The following is a 15314-nucleotide window of genomic DNA, read 5'->3' as shown; positions in this document are numbered from 1 at the left end:
AATGGTTTTCCGAGCGCGGTGCGTCATCACTATGCCTCCAGCTGACCGCCTCACCTCCTGACATCTGTCGGCCGCTGTCATACTGCTCGCGTTCATTGAACCTGTTAACATATGTTCTTCCTCTACCACGTGAACTGCCACGGTATCCGCCGCCTCTCTGAACACCCATCCTATTAATGTTTACATCCGCGCGATTGTCATTCTGCCTAGCAGGCGGGCGATGCTCCCTCCTCATGTTTTCTTCTTCTTTTTGGACGGATTCAACCCTTTCTAAATACTGTACGAACTTGTCAATGTTATCTCGGGGCGCAGATATGATCTTAGTTTTCCAGTTCCACGGTAGCTTATTTTCTACCCCTAATATGATCTGTTCTGTTTCTAACTTATTACTAAGGTAGGACAGAGTTGTTACCCACCTTTGAACAAATCGTTTGATGCCCTCTCTCTTGGGGTCATACTTCTCTCCCGACCAGAACCGATTAAGAACATCCATCTGCTTTCTCTTTCCCCAGTATTCCTCAAAGAACGCTAATTTAAATTCTGACAATTTCGCGTATTTTTCAGAGGCTAAATTCCCCCATACTCTGGCCTCTCCCATCAAATTTGAAGTGATAAAGCCTATCTTTTGTTTATCGCTCCATACTTTCGGCAAAACGTCTTCAAAATCGTTCCAAAATTCTCTGGGGTGCATGTTCTTACTTGGGTCAAATTTTAAAAACTGTCTGTGGGTAACATACGCAACCTCGGTATATTCAATTATTCCACTGGAAATTATACTACCACTATGGTTAGAAACACACTGTTCTACTTTGGTTAGTCTGCATTCATGCCCACAAAGTTGCTCATTCACACTTTCACTGAAATGGCTTATGTGAGTCTCTAAATTATTGACCTTATTTACAACTTGCTCTCCAAGTTTCTCACACCGAATTTTGGTATCATTTACTTTACATTCTAAGGCGGCATGATTAATTTCATTGGAATTCTCTACCACTTTTATGTGCTCACATACTTTATCTAATTCTGCATCAACATGGGATTTAAATTGCTGTTGATCCTCAGTAACCTGTTCGATTCGTGTCGTCAATTCACTTTGCACTTGAACAATATTTTCTGTACATTCTAGTTTAACCTGCTGTATTTCAACATTTACTTTACTACTGAGCACTGCTAGATCTTGCTTCCAACAGTCTCTGAGATCGGATATTTTGGAATCTAAATCAGCGCCCATTTTAGTCATCTCATTACTTAAATCAGATCCTAATTTAGACATTTTTGAATCCATTTTACTTGACATATTAGTTTCCATTTGTGACATATTAGTTTCCAATTTTGATATACTGGAATCCATCTTACTTGACATATTGGAATCCAACACGTTCATCTTAGTTAATAGATTCATCAGCATACTGGCGACATTATCCTTCGCCCCCTCATTTGCTGATACAATGTCCCTATTAACATTAACTACCGGCATGGGTAACTGTAACTCACTGGGCACTGACATATTTGGATCTGACTCCAAACTATAATTAACATAGGATGAATCAGTCAAACTACTACTGAAATTGGGTTGAGACACGTCTAAACTAAAATTCATGGGGTCATTTTCCCCTGTCTCCATCCCACTATCACAACTTAGTTCCGCCTTTTTGTCACTTGGTTGAAACTCAGCCATTTTTCTCAGTTTGACTCCACAAACACACAAAGTTTTCAAAAGCACTGTACTTAACTTTGTGCTTCGGCGTGCTGCGTTGCTGCTAGATGAAACTGCGGGTCCGTTCACCATACACTGCAATGCTGTACCAGTTTCCGGGCCCCCGCTCGAATCAGCGCTGCCAACTGCCACTGCTGTCGTCGCCTCTGCGTAGTCTCCGTAGCTCGTCGTCTGCCAGACGCCGTCGTAGACTGCTATTCCAATCGGCGCGTAGTCACCGAAAAATTCTTCCGTTCCGTACAACACATTACAGTTCACGGACACTTTCACTGTCCTTCCTATTCACGTGGCGATATCAATTTGTACGCTACACAGTTCCTACACATAGCGAGCACTTCTGTATTGTCCGGTAATTGTCACTACTGCTTTTTTTGAAATTCACTGGAATTTACTATTTTTATTTCCCGGCCCGATGCACCACTTGCGACGGGTCAGGCTCTTATCGCGCAGTTTCCTTTCCCTGAAAGAAAATCCACCTACCTCGTTTCTTAGGTAGTTGCTGCACTCGCCTCTCCTGATAGCAGCTACTGGAAAAATTGCAGAAAAGCAGTGTTGAAGAAACTGCAATTTAATAGCCGCTCACCGGAGGCCGCGATACATGTTTGCTGAAATACAATCTATGAGCAATCTTCCTAAATAAATTGAGTTATTGGAATGGTAGTAATTGTTTACTCAAACGAGAACGCGAAGTTGGTAATTCTATTTAAGCTCTTTATTGTCTTTAAGCCTGATCATCAGCCCGCTAATCTACGTTTGAAGAAAGTTCAGTTCACAATTCTATCCACACTCAAACCCCGCCAGAATTAGCTTTCAAAGTTACGGAATTTACTTAACTGCAACACAGACGATTTTCTAACATACACGTTTGCAGTCGATGTTCAATAATAGTTCGTTTTTTAACGTTAATGCTCGCCATAAGCACTTAGTAAAAGTTTACGAAGTACCGCCACGCTTTTAATTATTAAAGTTACTCGCGTCTTTCGCGGAACGAAAAGTCACAACTCGCTCAAACTCACACTACGCGTTACTGGACTCTTCCAGTCTCAAATCGCACAGTACCGAACCGATGAAGCCGTTTTATGACTTCATTTTACACATTATTCGCGAGGACACATCAAGCATGTCTCTTCTCGATCACAGTTCCTTCGCGACTCCTCATCCACTCGCGACTCACTCTCCTAGTCTGCTAACCGTCCTCGCATCTCATTGGCTCACACATCACACAGCCAATCAGAATTAACTCTTTGGGTGCGCCTCGCGCCAAAATCTAGCACGCACCAGTCATGACTTCTGAATCATTTACGTCATGATTTCTTGTTACACAAAATTTACTGTATAATTTAACAAACCGAAAGGAAAACTAGACTTTACTTTATTTCCAGAAATTATTTAAATACTCGCGAACGTTCTGGCTGCTTGTACAATACCATACACTCTTGGACATCCGACATTCACTAAGATGGGGAACCACTGGCGACTCTGTTCCCACGGTTACATCGTCTGAACACTTGCGAGTTCCAACCTAGATTTTATACACTTGCAAAGAATGGCGAATGTCCCTCTTTCATTCACTCAGGCACACTCATTCACTCTCACCTACTCATATAAAATAACTGTTCACAAAAATTCAAAACATTTATGGTTTTTAACAAAGTTATAGGTGAATTTCTAAAAGTAAAATTCTCAAAATAAATACAAAAGCACGGAAGGTGATTTTGTTTCATAGTTGGATGGTCACTGAAGGTGATCTATACATAATGGTATTTATTTAGACTCGAAAATTGTAGAAATTTGCGTTTTCTGTAAGATTTTTCTAATTTCCAAAATATGCAGGTTTCAAAGCTCAAATTTGGATGACTTATTTTTATTCATAACAGAAACTAGTATATTAACTTTTAATTTCCTCAGGTTCCTCAGTTAGAAGTTATTAAAGATGAAAGTTCCACGTTATACACGCGGCTAGTTAGCGCACAGGTCTTACATTCTCACGGTACAGACATGCCATATGGTCGTGACGTCAGACGAACGGACACCGGTAATCTGCCCGCTACAGCACATATGCTAATCTGATGGCTACTTTACAGTCTGTCTACATTTCACAGTAAATATTTGATAGAAAACTGTGCGCTCGCACTAGTTGCGACGCCACAAGTGGTCTGTTATTTGTGCGTCTGCTTTCGTCGTTCGTCTAAGTCTCGCGCCTCTGTAGTGTGTTTACATTTTGCGGCGTGCACTGCAGCTGTTATAAGCTAAGTACTGACAAACTTATTTGTGTTCTTTGATACAGTTATTAAATTTAATAGATTTCGGCGGTGTTGCGTGGCGTTTGTGGCGAAATAACGACTTGATAAACTTTTGTAATGGTTTGCTCGCTGTTTTTTAGAGAGTTTTCAGTGTGTTGAAGTCGTTAGTAATTTTCGTGCTTTAGTTTTCAATTGACGTTTATTATTCTTTCTAGTGAAATATTTCAGTAAAATTTTCATATAGTGTTTTAATTTCGCTTAGTGTTACAGTGGTAGTTTTAATTTATTGGTTGTAGCTAATAATTTTGTGATGTTTTGCTGGTATTGGTATCAGCTGCGTTGTAGTAGTATTAATACAAGTAGCTGCTTTCTTAATAAGCATTGAATTTCGAGACCATTATTGTTAGTTCTTAAATAGTTCTACTGGTGTAACTGAACTTTGGTAACGTAGACGTATAGTTTTTTTGCAGTAACTGTAAAATTTACTATGAGTGAAAAGTGTGGGCTCTGTCGTATGTTTGTGAGTAGTGGATTATGGTGTGGGATTTGTTCAAAGTATTTTCATTGGGGGGGAATGCAGTGGGGAAGCCAGTGGTCATATTAGGGAGATCCTCTCCTGGGAATGTATAATCTGTAGTAGAAACAAGTTAATAGAGGAGCAGGAGCGTAAGATCTGTGCCCTCCAGGTGCAGTTACAATGCGCAAAGGAGGAACTAGATAGGGTGAGGAGGGTGAAGGGTGGTGCGGAATGGAAACTGGCAGTTGGCAAGAATGTAGCTAGGAAGAAGTGGTACTCAGTTTTACTTTGCATACATGCAATAGATACGACCAACAGTCAGAGTTGAGTGGAGAGGAGCCTCGTGTAGCTTGCAGCAGTCGTCAGCAATTAGGAGGCCTAGGTTAGTTGCAAAGTCTAGCAGAAAGAAGGTTCTGCTGCTATGTAGCTCCCACGGTAGAGGTGTGGGCCAGCAGTTGCAGGAAGTGTTGGGAGTGAGTGCCAGGTCACCAGCATTGTGAAGCCTAGTGCAGGGTTGGGTCAGGTGACTGAAAGCATAGGGGAGTTATGTAAGAATTTTACGAAAGAGGATCAGGTAGTGATAGTGGGTGGAGCAGGGAACAGTCTCAATAGGGACAGGGAATATGATGTCAGTGGTGACTTGGTTAAGATAGCTACTCAAACTGGTGGTACTAATGTGCATTTCGAGCAAGTGTTTCAGCGTCATGATCGCCTCACCTTAATGCGGCTGTTAGGCGCGTTAATGTGGGGTGGGGGAGGGCACTGAGGGCGGAGGGCATGGATCACGTCTCAGTGGTGCCAGTTGGGTCTATCAGTAGATGGGGTTTCACTAGGCATGGCCTGCACCTCAATAGGTATGGGAAGGGGAGGCTGGCTAAGCTTATAGGTGACAGTGTAGTGGGTGGTGGTGGTAGTGGTATCACTCATGGAAAAATTCTTTTAGTAGTTGGTGTTAGAGCTGCACCTTTTTTAGACTGAAGTCAGCTGATAAGTGTACTTGCTTAAAGGAAGTGCCTCTAACTAAGGGCTCACCTCTAGAGGATGTAATGTTTCTAAATAGAGAAGGAATCAGCATATTTCATCAAAATATGAGGTATTAGAGATAAAGTTAGTGAACTGCTAATAGATGCTAACTCTGAAATTATTGGTATATCTGAGCATCACTTAAATAATTTGATAATTCAGAGGCTACGGAGGCTACAGATTAGCTGCCTGTTTCTCAAGGAGTGCCTTGCGGGGTGGGGGAGTGGCTCTGTACGTAAAAAACAGAATTTCGTTTGAGTCCATAGACGTATCACGACACTGCACTGAACAGATATTTGAAAGTTGTGCAGCATTAGTTGAATTTAGTGAAACTAAACTTCTAATTGCTGTTGTTTATAGGTCCCGTAACTCCGACTTCAGAGCATTTCAGCTTAAGCTAGAGGAGCTTCTTGATTCACTTTGTAGGAAGTACCAGAAAGTAGTTCTATGTGGTGGCTTCAATATTAATTTTTTACATGATTGCGCAAGAAAAAGAATGTTGGTAGATCTCCTAAATTCATATAATCTGATGCAAACTGTGTTTTTTTTCAACTAGGGTGCAGGGGAACAGTAGCACAGTCATAGACAATATTTTTATTCATTCTTCATTACTAGATGGGCATTCTGTTAGTAAAAGGGTGAATGGCTTTTCAGACCATGATGCACAAATTTTAACACTAGAATGTTTTTGTACTCTAACCAATGTCGTATTTAATTACCAACTACGTAGGAAAGTTAATCCAACAGCAATACAGAGTTTTTCAAAACTTGTCGAGGAACGACAGTGGCAAGATGTTTATAGTGCCGATAATATAGATGATAAACACAATGCTTTCCATAACACATTTCTCATGCTCTTTGCGAGTTGCTTTCCATTATAACATTCTAAATGGGGTACTAGCAGTTATGGACAGCCCGGTTGGCTGACTAGTGGGATAAGGATGTCATGTAGAACAAAGCGGGAATTATATCAAAATGTTAGTAGTTACAATCAAGCTACAGTAGCTCATTACAAACAGTATTGTAAGGCGTTTAAAAATGTTACTAGCAAGGCAAAAAGTATGTGGTATTTAAATAGAATAGCTAATTCACAGGATAAAATTAAAGCCATATGGTCAGTTGTGAAGAAAGTGTCTGGTCAGCAGCACAAGGTTGACGATAAAAAACCAGTTTGCAGTAATAATATTTCTGTTACTGGTAAATCAGATATATGTACAGTATTTAATAACAATTTTCTGAGCACTTCTGGTGAATTAAATAAAAATTTAGTTTCTACAGGAAATCATATAAATTTGTTAGCAAATGCCTTTCCGAGATTGACGTGTGAAATACTCCTCTGTGATACAGACAAGAGGGAGATTGAGACAATAATCAAATCACTGAAGACTAAGGACTCTCATGGCTATGATGGAGTGTCTAGTAGAGTATTAAAGTACTGAGCTGCACATGTTAGCCCTGTATTTAGCCATATTTGAAATATTCCTTTAGGAATGGTCAGTTTCCTGAGCGATTAAAGTACTCAGTAGTAAAGCCGCTTTATAGAAAGGGAGAAAGGGATAATGTAGATAATTTTAGACCTATTTCTATGCCACCAGTGTTTGCAAAAGTTATCGAAAAGGCTTTGTATGTAAGGTTAATTGCTCATTTTATATCACACGATTTGCTATCAAATGTGCACTTCGGCTTTAGAAGTCGTTTGACAACTGAAAATGCTATATTCTATTTTCTCTGTGATGTACTGGATGGGATAAACAAAGTTTCGAACGCTTGGCGTATTTTTGATTTAACAAAGGCATTTGACTGTGTTGATCACACAATATTGCTCCAGAAGTTGGACCATTACGGAATAAGGGGAGTAGCTCACAATTGGTTCACCTCTTACTTTAGCAACAGGCAGCAAAAGGTAATTATTCACAATGTTGAGAATGGCTGTGATGTGGGATCTGAGTGGGGTACTGTCAAGTGGGGGGTGCCCCAGGCATCAGTGTTGGGGCTGCTCCTGTTCCTTATTTATATAAATGATTTGCCCTCTAGTATTATGGGTAACTCTAAAATATTTCTGTTTGCTGATGACACTAGCTTGCTAGTAAAGGATGTTGTGTGCAACATTGACTCGGTTTCAAATACATGACGTCAGTTCATGGCTTGTAGAAAATAAACTAACGTTAAATCACAGTAAGACTCAGTTTTTACAGTTCCTAACACTCAATTCAACAAAACCTGATGTTTTAATCTCACAGAACGGGCATATGATTAGTGAAACTGAACAGTCCAAATTCCTAGGTGTTCAGATAGATAGTAAGCTGTCGTGGAACGCCCACGTTCAGGATATTGTTCAAAGACTTAATACTGCCATTTTCACTATTCGAACGGTATCGAAAGTGAGTGATATTTGGACATGTAAATTAGTCTACTTTGCTTATTTTCATTCGCTTATGTCGTATGGTATTATGTTTTGGGGTAACTCTTCCCATTCAAGGAGGATATTTTTGGCTCAGAAACGGGCGGTTCGGGCAATAAGTGGTGTGAGTTCACGAACCTCTTGTCGACCTCTTTTCACGAGTCTGGGTATTTTGACATTGGCCTCTCAATATGTATATTCCTTATTGTCTTTTCTGGTTACCAATATTAGTTTATTTCCAAGGATAGACAGCTTTCACTCGGTGAATACTCGGCAGAAATCAAACCTCCATTTGGATCGGACTTCCTTAACTCTTGTGCAAAAAGGTGTGCAGTATACTGATGTATCCATTTTCAATAAGCTGCCACTCGAATTCAAAAATCTTAGCAGTAACCCACGCGCTTTCAAATCTAAACTGAAGAGTTTTCTTATGAGTCACTCCTTCTATTCTGTCGAGGAGTTCCTTGAAAAATTACGATGATTCTCATTGTATTGCTGATAGCGTTTGCTTAAACTTATGGACTGATTTTCTTTCAGGTTCATGAACACTTATTTTTATCTGTTATTACTTTTTATGTTGTAAGTTCATGTACTGACACGTTCCATGACCTTGGAGATTTGCTCCTCAATTTGGTCCTACGGAACTTGACATTTAAATAAATAAATAAACCAACGCCAACCTTGTGTGAATGCTCTGAAAGGCTAATCATTTGCATACCACAGCATCTTCTTCCTGGCGGTTAAATTTTGCGTCTGTAGCACGTCATCTTCGTGGTGAAGCAATTTTAATGGGCAGCATTGTAGATTATTTCTCGTATCGTTAATGCTTTTGTCGACGAGAAGGACAAGACTAATGGTTTTGACACCGCTAACCAAATCTTACCTTCTCTAAACTGATCTAAATAACTCTGAACATAACTAAGCAAATCATCAACATAATACTATGCTTTAAAAAGTATACATTTTTCACCACTCACCAAGGAATAAAAAACAGTGCATTGCGCTAATATAGGAATTTTTTCTGTGTGATTCTGGGAGGATACTCTTTACTGAATTGAAACCATAACCGTTGCTCACTAATGTAGTACGTAGTCTTCAAGGACAGCCAATACTGCATTGTAAGTGAGCTTTCAAGCTATGAGAGATTCACTTCCTGTTTGTTCCAAACCTGGGATCCATTAGCTATGTCACACATGTAATGACTCTGTATATCACATGCGACAAGCATAAAATAAATTACGTTTCTCCTTTAGACAACCTGCCTCAGTCACCGAGATCGGTATCGCACACCCGTACACTGGCAGTCCACACTCCGAGAGGCCCTGTTAGTCTCCTTGTCATGGAAGGAATTGACGTCGCCAGTACGTGACAGGGGTGGAACGAGTGGTCGTGTCGTAAGGTCCCCGCTTAAAACACTTTTCATAATCTCCTAGATTCAATTCCGAACACTTTCGCAGTGTCTCCGCGGGTGAGGACGTAATTGAAAGTGATCTATCTGTCCGTGGTATGTGGACGATGAGTTCAGTGGATACCTCGGTGCTATTCGAAAGGTATAGGCTATGTGTGTCAGCATCGGCATTCACCCTCTCAATTCTCTCATCACCGTACAACCCTGCATGCACACGAAACACACTCACTTTCACTCAACAGTTAGGTTTAAGACGCATCTATCACATGTTGTGAGGAAAGGGCCATTGTGCACGAAGAAACAAAACCCTATCAAATCAGAGGGCTGAAACCACACTAAGGATTCTCCTAGCCAGTAATGCCATACGACACCGTGCCTTTCTCCTTCTGTCTCTCTCCCTCTCCGTCGATTCTCGACCTCGTCGTAAATTTTCTTCGCTAGGGGGCTGGGTGTTGGTGTTATCCTAGTAACTCCTTCTCATTTGCATCACAAAACGCACAAGTTACCTATGTGGTGTCAGCCATGAAAGATTTGTACAACCCCAAACAGAGTCTCGTTGCCAACAGTGCCATCATTTTTCATTTCTCTCTCTCTCTCCCGCTCCTGCTCGGTCACACATCACTATCTACTGACAAATTTACTGACTTCTATAAGTCAATTTTCAAGAGCCACAAGACTACAGAGAGCACAACGTAATGAAGTCTATAACTGGAACCACTACGCCGCGCGATCAGGGGCACATTGCCACGGTTCCACGGTTCGCGCGACTCCCCCCACCCCCTTCCGTGGAGGTTTGAGTCTTCCATCCAGTGTGTGTGTGTGTGTGTGTGTGTGTGTGTGTGTGTGTGTGTGTGTGTGTGTGTGTGTGTGTGTGTGTTACATAAAGTAGGTGTAAGCCTAAGGACCGATGACCTCAGTAGTTTGGCCCCATAGTGAAAAAGAAAAACTGTAGCATTCTGAGTCGAAACACAATGATATTCACTGAAGAGCCAAAGTAACAGGTACACCTGCCTAGTATAGTGTAGGAACCCCGATAGCACACAGAAGTGCCGCACCACGGCGTCGGCTCGACTAATGTCTGAAGTAGTGCTGGATGCAACTGACACCATGAAGCCTGCAGGGCTGCCCATAAATCCGTACGAGTGTGAGGGGGTGAGATCTCTTTTGAACAGCACGTTGCGAGGCATCACAGGTATGCTTTGTAATGTTCACGTCTGTGGAGTTTGGTGGCCAGCGGAAGTGTTTAAACTCAGAGTGTTCCTGGAGCCATTCTGTAGCAATTCTGGACATATAGGGTGTCGCATTGTCCTACTGGAATTGGCCAAGTGTGTCGGAATGCACAATGGACACGGATGGAAGCAGATGAACAGACATAGTGATTCCGTACATATCACCCAACAGATTCGTATCTAGGCTTATCAGGGGTCCCGTATCAATCCAGCTGTATATGCCCCACTCATTATGGTTCATCCATTAGCCTGAACAGTCCCCTGATGGCATGCAGGGTCCGTGGATTCATGAGGTTGCATGTCCGTCCGCTCAATTCAACTTGTAACGAGACTCTTCCGAGCAGGCAACAGTCCAATGTCGGTGTAGACTGGCACAGGTTAGGCGTACAGCTTTCTGTTGGGCAGTCATCAAGGGTACATGAGAGGACCACCAGCTCCGAAAGCCCATATCGATGATGTTCCGTTGAATGCTTCGCACGCTGACGCTTGTTGATGGCTCAGCACTGAAATCTGCAGCAATTTGTGGAAGGGTTGCACTATGGTCACGTTGAACGATTCTCCTCAGTCGTCGTTGGTCCCGTTCTTGCAGGATCTTTCTCCGGCCCCAGTGATGGCGGACACTTGATATTTTACCGGATTCCAGATATTCATGGTACACTCGTGAACTGTCTTAAGAGAAATTCCCAGCTTCATCGCTACCTTTGAGATGCTGTGTTCCATCGTTCGTGCGCCGACTGTGACACGACCTTCAAAGTCACTTAAATCTTGATAACCTGCCGTTGTAGCAACAGTAGCCCAAGTGACAACGGCGACAGACACTTGTTGTCTTATAAAGGAATTGGCGATCGCAGTGCTGCATTCTGCCAGTTTACATCTCTCTGTATATATACGCAAGCTGCGGCTGGTCCAGGTGGAGGTTCGAGTCCTCCCTAGGGCATGGGTGTGTGTTTGTCCTTAGGATAATTTGGGTTAAGTAGTGCGTAAGCTTAGGGACTGATGATCTTAGCAGTTAAGTCCCATAAGATTTCACACACATCTGAACATTTTTATACGCATGCCTATACCAGGTTCTTTGGCCCTTCAGTGTATATCAGGTAAACGTAAAAACAGTGCAGACTGTTCTGCCGCCAGTAGTACACAGTAAATGGACGTCAGCTGGGATGTCATCACATGCCAATAAAGGATGCACAAGTCCCTCTACATTCCCCCTCACCCAACCACCACCCTCCACCAGCAGTAATATTCATCAGACTGTACAGCAGGAGATGTAGCGAATTTCTGGAGAATCGTGTTATTGGGAACAGTGGTAATCTGTTTACGCCTCCAACCCTTCTGCCTAGAGCGTGTCACGTACGTTTAATTAGATTTTAGGTTGGGGAGAGAGCTGGCTACTCGTAGGCTCATAATATCGTATTGCAGGTGTTTCTCCAGTGGATCTATCATATGGTGCATAACAAACATCTAGAAAAGAGCACATTTTTGGCAGTTGCATGCTTTATCTGTATTGACTCCATGTCTCATAAGAGCACAGGTAGAAGCTAACGTGAATTCACACACTTGGAGAACACTAGCGCCGTCTCATTGTTTACTTTCCCCATTATTGATAGGACTATAATGTTTCCCAGGATGGCTGGATAATGAAATCATGATTGTCCTAGTCTAAGCTGCCATTCATCCGTGAACAGGATACCACATAGTCCGAGGTTCACTCACAGTCTGATGTAACCGTCATGCTGGTAAAAGTGGCTGTATATCCCACAGCCTTCTACCCCACGTTCCAGTCGACCACGGCTGAAAGCAGTGTGGAAGGATCGCCGTATTATGCACAAAGTATGTTGTAAACCCCCAATACCTGCAATTATCAGAGACTATCACCAACCAAACTAGGGAATTACCGTATGGTGCCATTGACACAAGTACACAAACGGCTGCGTTTGGAATGGTGCCGTTCCCGGGAAACAAGCACTGCTGAAGAATGGGGTTGCTTGTGCTCAGCGGTTTTGCACAACCGTTGTTGACCATCGTCGGTCAGTATGGTGAAGACTGGGTGAGAGGTCCCATTCTTCCAGTGTTTTGGAGAGGCACACAATGTGTCGGTAACCATCGGGTTTGATTTTAATTCGTGGCTTGTAGTGCTGAGGAAATTCGTAAGTCACGGCGCCATGTTACGGAAATTTTGCGTCCTTATTCCTTAGTTCTCATGCGACAATACTGTGGTGTCCTTTTTGAGTAGGACATACTCGTTCAAACACGGCACGTGTGTCTATGAACTGCATACCCGTTCTTGAGGTACTTCCGCGGCCAGCAAGTTCCCCAAATCTGCCCTGAAACATCATGTGTGGGACTAGCTGTATCGGGGCTATCAAGGATCAGTTACGATAGGTCTGGGTCGATTTGCCTCAGGATGGGATACGATGGCGTTATAGCCCCCTTCGGAACCGAGTCAGTGGATCATCCAGACCAGAGGGGTTGGAAAGTCATAAGTGGGCTCATACCACCTTGTTCTTTGTAAAGTGATTTCCACATTGTAATCACTGAAATAACATCATAAGCCATCCAACTCAAGAATGTTCATTACGTGTCCTCATGCCTTCCTGGGTGATTCACTTTTATTTTTGTCAAACAGTGTATAGTAGAATATACTGGATATTAGCGGAACCCACAATGCCTCTCAATCGTTAAAATGTATGGGCTTTGGATACAGGTCCTCATCTCATTATTCCTTATTGTCTCTGTCCATCTCCTCCTCCCCCTCTTTCTGTTATCAACTAATTATTACTATCTTTGTCCATATTCTCCCTCGCCTCTCTGTCCAACTTCCACTTCCCTCTGTCCAAAACCTCCCCTCTTCCCTCTCTCTCTGACCTTGAGCCTTGCTTACTGGAATTGCCAACAAAACCGTGATTGGGAATGGGAGATGCTTAAATTAGTGGGTAAATGGGTTTGTATAATTGATGCACGGAATAGGAGAGAAAACATTCAGCTGCTCCACATGCGAGGATAGTTGCTTCAATGACAGTATTGCACGTAATTTTAATCTGCTAAAGAATGCACTTACAAAGCTCCTAACTAATCAGAATCTGTAGTAGTATTCTATAGCAGGAGACACGAACGACGGCAGTCGAATTTATGCTCTGCGTATCTAGGTCACGGATACGCCGACAGGCAATGAGCGTTAAGTAGTGTTCTGAGTGCTCTGCTCTGAATGTCATAGCGAATGTGAGCGATAAATGTGATCGTAGGAGATTGTTTAGTGACTTTATTTTTTGCGAGTTGTTATTGCTGATGATGGTGGCAAGTGATAAATTCCGCATAAGCAAGACAGAGACATAATATGCAGGATTTACACATCCTTAAAGCTGAAAGCACGCGCATGTGGGTACCGCAAGTGTAGCTTGGAATCGTAAACACTGGCCATTCCCGCGCCTGCATCGACGAGCGCAAACCGCCATCGTCCGTGAATCGGACTGTAATCGTTAGCCAATGAGCCTTAACTGCAACTTTTTGCTGAAGCCTACTGCGCTGAATATGGCGAAAGCGGAACATTGTTGTATACACACTTTTGTTTCAAGTTATCTGCAAGGGATAGAGTATATATGGGAGTAATAATTTGTCACACGGTTTACTTACCTTGCTGTCACACTTACAATTAGCTGTGAGAAAGGAAACGATACTGCACATTGCAGAATAGTATTTTGTGCCTTGCACTCGGTCTTAATACAAAACCTGTATATTTTTGTTTAAAAAAATATATATATAGCCTCTGTCCGCTGCATATTTATTAGGGTATCGTGTAAAAATCTGAAGTACATCGGTCATGACCTTGTCGGGATTTTTGCTAACAACGTTTCCGCATCATATGTTATAAGTACATTATGTGCTACATACAGGGTGGTCCATTGACTGTGACCGCGCCAAATATCTGACGAATTTACCAATTGCTGAAAAGGTAGATATCGTGATGTTCGGCTGTTGTGATCAAAATGCCCAACGGGATTGTGCTATGTATGCTGCTCGGTATCCTGGACGACATCATCCAAGTGTCCGGACCGTTCGCCGGATAGTTATGTTATTTAAGGAAACAGGAAGTGTTCAGCCACAAGTTAAACGTCAACCACGAACTACAGCAAATGATGATGCCCACACGGTGTTTTAACTGCCGTCACGGCTAATCCGCAGCAGACAAATTGTGCGTGAATCGGGAATCTCAAAAACGTCGGTATTGAGAATGCAACATCAAAATCGATTGCACCTGTACCATATTTCCATGCACTAGGAGTTGTATGTCGACGACTTTGAACGCAGTGTACACTTCTGTCACTGGGCACAAGAGAAATTACGGGACGATGACAGATTTTTTGCACGCGTTCTATAGCGATGAAGCGTCATTCACCAACATCGGTAACGTAAACCGGCATAATATGCACTATTGGGCAACGGAAAATCCATGTTCTATTTAGCGATGAAGCGTCAATCACCAACAGCGGTAACGTAAACCGGCATAATATGCACTATTGGGCAAGGGAAAATACACGATGGCTGCTACAAGTGGAACATCAGCGACCTTGGCGGGTTAATCTATGGTGCGGCATTATGGGAGGAAAGATAATTGGCCCCCATTTTATCGATGGCAATCTAAAGGGTGCAATGTATGCTGATTTCCTACGTAATGTTCTACCGATGTTACTACAATATGTTTCAATGCATGACAGAATAGCGATGTACTTCAAACATTATGTATGTTCGGCACATAGCTCGCGTGCGCTTGAAGCGGCA

This window comes from Schistocerca gregaria, chromosome 1, assembly GCF_023897955.1.
Source record: "Schistocerca gregaria isolate iqSchGreg1 chromosome 1, iqSchGreg1.2, whole genome shotgun sequence".
In the NCBI taxonomy this organism is placed as follows: Eukaryota; Metazoa; Arthropoda; class Insecta; order Orthoptera; family Acrididae; genus Schistocerca; species Schistocerca gregaria.
This window is presented reverse-complemented; position numbering follows the sequence as displayed.